The following is a 6000-nucleotide window of genomic DNA, read 5'->3' as shown; positions in this document are numbered from 1 at the left end:
CTCTGATTTAGCTACTAACTTCATCAAAAGAACATCTTTCCTGCAGAGAAAAAACATACAAAGATTTCTTGTACCAGTTTTTGAGTGATCAGCTGCTCTGAGAACTTCTCCTTTAGTAAAATTCAGTTAATTCTATACCTCTTAGGAAAGGCACACCCATACCTAACTCATGCATCTTAAGTGCTACAGATATTAAAAATGGCTGACCCACTCCTTTTCTGCTTATATTGCCTCCCAATGCATTTTTGCCTTAGTTCTGTAAAAAGACTCATGTTTTACCAATGTTACATGACTTGTGGGATTCATTGCTCACACCTGCAATATGAGACCTTCTCCATTTGCTCCAGGTGACCCTGAGTTGCTGGCTTAGTTAGCCAGTTCATTGAGGAAGATAAAACCTGAAGGAAGGAGCCAAGTTGAGAGGTGTGTGTGAGAGATTGTGTTTTCTTTCTAAGTGTTTGTGAGGAGAAGGTGTTCTTTTGATAAGGTATTGTTAAAGGCAAGTGATTTTTTTTCAGGATCCTGCTGGGGTAAAGAAGAGGAAGCCAGAACCAGGCTGAAGTAGTTATGTGCCTGATGATTAGGTATGTAAATATATTGTAGTCTGGCTACTCTTAGGATCTACTGATATCTGAGGATGTTCAAGGTGTTTGATTGAATAGCATGTATTTAAGTACTGTGCCATGGTTAGGTGATAGTGGTGAACTACAGCTAATTCATCATTACTCATGAGGAAAATGAGGTGCTTGATCTTGCTATGGGATCACTTTAAAGGGTTATTTTGGGAAATCTTTATTCTGTATTAAAGCAGTAATTAGTAAAATTCCAGATATGGATGTAGGCTTCCTACCCTACTGAATACAGGTGATCTAGTTCACCTCTTTCTTTAAAACAGTGACTGCTGAAGAAGGTGTAGTACTTGCTTTAAAGCACATTTACTGGAGGCTAATCCTTTTGCAGGAGATGCTGATGCCTGTAACAGGGCTCTAGGCAAATGTGGCAGAGATTTGGAGCATTATACTTTGTTTGTTTCTTAATGTAGAAGAGATTCTGTAACTTAAATCTATTTGTCTCCAGGTGCTCTTCATGGCCTACTTAATGTAAGCATTTTCTTGTTCCATTACTGCCTGCTTCTCTGCACAGTTCCAAAATAGTGATTAAAACCTGCAGTGATTCTAGGCTTTCCTCTGGAAAAAAAAAAAGTGAAACAATTCTAATAAGAGTATTTATACCAAGATTCACTGAAGCAGTTCTGAATCTTAGTAAAGTTCAACTGTGGAAGAGATCATTGGCTTTACCCAAAGCTGTGTGGGTTGTCATCCAGAATTAGATGTTTTGAATCCTCCTCTTAGGAGGGTGCGTCAGTGCTTCTGGAAGGAAATGTTGGTTTTTTAATAGAAGTAATGAATTAAATTTCTCATTGCAAAGCCCATGGCAAGAACGTTATAGGAACTTCTTACTCTCCCACATCCTTTTATTCTCTCTGCCTGGGGTTTGTGACAGGAGCTGCAGAAGCTGTTCTATCCAGAGATGTAAGCCTTACTTTCACTCTACCTTGGTGTAACTGCTGGATTTGTACTTTAGTTTTGATTGAAACATTTGCTTGGAAGACAAAAGATGCTGGAAGATATGGGATGAATTCTGTCCTGGAGATTAACACAGTTCCTTGTGTCATATGCTGTCCCCTGACCTTGGCAGGCTGAAACTTACTGTAGTTTCAGAGTAAGGACTGTAAAACAGATGATGTTAAGCTCTATAGGACACAATGAGCAAAGATGCATCAAACTTCTTTTCAAAAAGTGGAGGTAGAATTCATTTAGTGCAGACTGCCTAATTAATGATGCACTATTTAGTGAGAGGAAGTCTGTAGTGTAATAGAGGTACAAATTTTGTATTTTGTGCTGTTAACTGTGTTTCCCCCTTGTATGTTAAATGACACTTTGCTTTCTTGTCAATGTGTTTGTGAATCAAGAATTTATAACCAACTAAACAGTTTGTTTTATTGGCATCCTGGTTATAGTAGCAGCCAGAAGTTTCTGTTTAACTGAAATATGAGAAGCCAAGACTAAGTTTCAGTTTAAGGAAATGTAATAGGCATCTTTCATATCAGTTCAATTTGAATTTTCAGACAATTTATAGTTGAAAGGTGATATGTTAAACTGCAGGCATGACACATTTGCACTCCTCTGTAAACTTCAGAGAAGACAGTGGCTGCTGCAACACAGAGCCAAATCCTGATGCAGGGTCTCTGCAGGTGGTGATAAATGGAGTGTATTACTCAGTAGGGAGTGGGTCTTCCTCAAAGAGTTGAAGGATAATGCAGTGAGGGTGGAGGGAAATAAGGCTTTTTGTGTGTGTTTATGCAGTGGGGCTACTTTTAGTCTAGTTCATATCAAGCAGCCTCAAAAAATAAACCAAAAATCTCAGCCTTATGCCAAATTTTAGGAAAATGCTGTGCTAGACTAAGTAGGAAAAATGAGGTGCTGGAAGGGTGAGGTTGACTGAATGGAATAACTGTATGAATAGTATATTGTTTGGTTTCTAACAAACACTGCTGTGTGAATAATGGTCTTTCACTGGATGAAGACCTTATTCAGCAACACAGCTTTGAAAAGTTGAGCAAAGAGGTAAATGCTCAGCAATACCTTTAAAGAAGTGTGCTTCATGAAGAATTGAATGTGTGTGGCTGTTGGGCCTGCACAGGAAGCTTGGCAAATATAAATATGTGATTGAGAAGGGGCTTGCAGAGCTGCTGGGGGACATGTCCTCCCAGATCTCTGTAAAGGATCACACTGGAGCTCTCCCCACCTTGTCCCATGCTGTGGGTCTGTCCCTATTCTGGTTTATCTACGCAGCTGCTTCCATCAGAACATCTCCATGCGCTTTCACAAAGAGGGAGAAATGGAAGGTTTGGGTTTTTTTCCTTTCCAGTGGAATACTCCAGATTGTACTCCCAAAATATACATTAAAGCATTCAGAAATATTTTAATGATCCTCCTTAGAGTGTAAGGTATCAACAGGCATACAAAAAACTTACTGGTGGTGACCCATGAGGCCTGAACAGGGAGAGGACATAATCTGCAAGAGTTTCTCCAAATGCAGTGTTGGCTCTTGGTTCAGCAGTGAGTCCCTGTTCCAGTGCATTTAGACAGCTCAAGCCCCAGTATAATGATTACATACTGGTATCCACCCTGCACATGCTTCTTGTGACTGCTAGGCTCAACTGAACACCCCCAAAGTGTCTGTGGAATTCTGGGCACAAATTCTGCTCAGGCATGTCCAAATATCCACTGTTAAACTCCAGTGTTTCTAAACTGTCCTTAGTGCTCACAAAGTTCTCCTTAGGGTGATGTGTATTCCTGCAAGCATTCAGGCCTTTCCAAAGGCAAGTGAAGCCTTGCAAGTCTGACTGGGACAGTGTAAACACCCACATTGGCTTCACTGTTTTGGTGATAAGGAATTTTGGTTCTCTGTTCTTTGTGAATGCCAAGGTGCAGCATTGCTGTATAGGAATGTTTTTATCTTGAGCAGTCATTTTTATTCTGGGAAATGGTCCTGCCCATACTAAAAGCAAATGTGAGAGTTGCCTGCAAGCTCTTGGAGCCCTTTGCAGGTGAACAATTATGGATTTCTTTCCCCTTGTAAAAGGTGCTGTGTTAAGGATGCATCATGTACCCTGTCAGACAAAGACCATGAAGTGACTCATGAGAGTTCTGCTCTGACCTGCTGGGCTGATGTGAAGGCCGGGCTGAAGAAACATGAAAATAAGTCACTGTGTTCTGAAGTGTTTTTATTTTATTTTAAAACAGTCTGCTCTATTAATCTTCTTTCCTTGTTTCTTGAGTTTGTTTTATTCTGTTTCTCATCTGGAATTACTCTTGTATAACATTGAGGTTCAGATTTGTGTCTTTGGGACCCCCAAGCTTTCTTGCAGCTGATTGTGTTTTGAGGAGATGCAAAATCTGCTTGAATACAAGAATGCTTTAGGGGTTTTGATTATAGCTGAGGCAGTGTGTGATGCTGGCAGTGACGTTCATGATCTGCCTGCACTGATGGGGTGTTTGATATATAATTCTGTTGTAGTTCTCTGCTGGGGACTCTGTATTCCCTTTCTTGTTTTCATGCCCAAAAAATGTGTTTGCCTTGACTTTGAGAGCAGCTTTTCTTGTTCATTTTTTAGTCTCTTTCATCTGATTCACGAGTGATCTATTGTTATTGAGATACTCTGATGGCAGGGCCCTGGGAAGTGTGGTTTTTAATGTATGACAAAACCTTACTGTGTGTTTAAGGGAGTTGTGTACTTTAAAGGAATTACATAAAGTTATCTACTTTAAAGAAAACACAGGCTAGTGTGGTGCCACTGTGGGAAGGAATAAGATGAAGAGTCACTGAAATACTTGTTGGAAGGTGATCAGGAATTCTCTCCGAATACTTGGCAGCATTGAGTGCAGGGAGTTTTGCTGTGAAGGTCAGGGATGATGTTTAAAATCCTTTGACTATTCCTGACAGTGCAGGAATTTGCACTCCTCTGTGTCTGAGGAGAGATGATCACCACTGGAACAGAATTTTCTCCCACCGACTGCCTTGGTTTTGATGAAGTTGCTTGTTGGCTTTAATTGCAATAGGATGAAATGATGTCAGCTATGCTTTGATCCTGGTTGTATGGGTTTGTTACAGATGTTCAGCAATGCAGTACCAGTGTCTTCCTTGAAGTCTTGCTTCTGCTCTTCTCTAATTGGTCTCAGACATATCACTGAAAAGAGGATTTTTTTTTCCTTCTGAAGTGACTGGAAACACCTGCTCAAGTCTATTTAGCACTACAGGTAGAACTTGGGGGAAAAAACCCTCAGAACAGCAAACACTTTTTTTTTAGCCTTCAGTATGAGAAACTGGCCAATGGACTATGTTTTGAAAAGCCTACTTGTCTTTCTTTATTTTAACCTGCTTCATGGGGAATTTATGTACTTGTCTCTTGTGAGCTAAAAAAATATAACTCAATATTAAGCAACTTTGAAAACTTAGTGTTTTAGCCTAGTCTGCAGTGAGTAGACTATTTGATGGGGCTTCTTAATTTTTAAGAAAGTAATTATCATGAGAGGTAGCCTTGCTGCTTGGCCAGGGGATTGGTCTTTACTTGTTTTCATCAAAACACTCAGACTTTCTGAATAATGTCCTGAAGGGAAATGGTTCTTGGCAAAAGAGTTCTTAATTACATTCTATTTCAAATTTATTTTACATTCTGATCTTTATAGCAAGCAAGTGTAATGGGTTACTTCTGAGAAACTGGCATTGTGGCCTGCCCCTTGGGGAGTTCTGGGGCGGCACAGAATTACAGCTGCTATTAAACTTCTTGCAGTAATCACAAATTGAAAACACAAGAAGCCAGGAAAAGTGTCTTGCAATTATCTTTGAGTCACAAACTTGCAGCAACGCCTAATTCGCCTCTAAATTAGAAAGGAGATGTTCTAGTACCGAGAAACATGGCTGCATATTTTAGTGACATGATGAATTACTTAGATGCTTTCAATCTGCTGTCATTTAGTGTTGACGTTATCTGCATACAGTATTTTAATTAGTACAAACAATAATTAGGTGACAATGGCGAAGTCTTCAGCAAGTATGAATCAGTATCTGTTTATACACCTTAGTAGACTCACATGGGAAATAGTGTAGGGAATACTTAATAACCTCTGAAAGAGGATAAAAAAACATCCTTCAGTTTGTATGTATGTACTAATAAGACTGGTGGTGATGCAAAATGTAAATAATGGATGTAGTACCTTGTCTTGAGCAACTCCTTTCTTGCTCTGCAGGTGGGAGTACTTTTTTTCTGGCAGCTGGATAATGAGCATAACTGGTGTACCTTCCCCCTATGAATGCTGCAGCTATGCCATGGAAACAGTTTGTACTCCAAGTGCAGCTGTGGTTCTGGAAATCAGCACAGTTTTCCTTGCAGAAGGTCAGCTGGGGCCAGAGTGGGAACTTGAATTTCCTGGCAGG

The 6000-nt window shown here is 40.0% G+C and overlaps 1 long non-coding RNA gene across 2 annotated transcripts in view; it reads left to right on the top strand.

Moving 5' to 3' along the window:
* The first annotated feature begins 443 nt into the window (after positions 1-443).
* Positions 444-6000, top strand: part of LOC148183801 (uncharacterized) — a 32193-nt gene continuing 26636 nt past the window's right edge. For both annotated transcript variants that reach the window (XR_015773238.1, XR_015773239.1), the window contains exons 1-2: positions 444-584; positions 5814-5959. This is a non-coding gene — a long non-coding RNA (uncharacterized LOC148183801). The remainder of the gene's footprint in view (positions 585-5813; positions 5960-6000) is intronic.

The sequence above is a fragment of the Pseudopodoces humilis genome, chromosome 9, assembly GCF_049639895.1.
Source record: "Pseudopodoces humilis isolate 2021_Gansu_Grassland_sample_001 chromosome 9, ASM4963989v1, whole genome shotgun sequence".
Classification (NCBI taxonomy): domain Eukaryota; kingdom Metazoa; phylum Chordata; class Aves; order Passeriformes; family Paridae; genus Pseudopodoces; species Pseudopodoces humilis.
The sequence above is the reverse complement of the archived record's forward strand: the minus strand, read 5'-3'. Positions and strand labels throughout refer to the sequence as shown.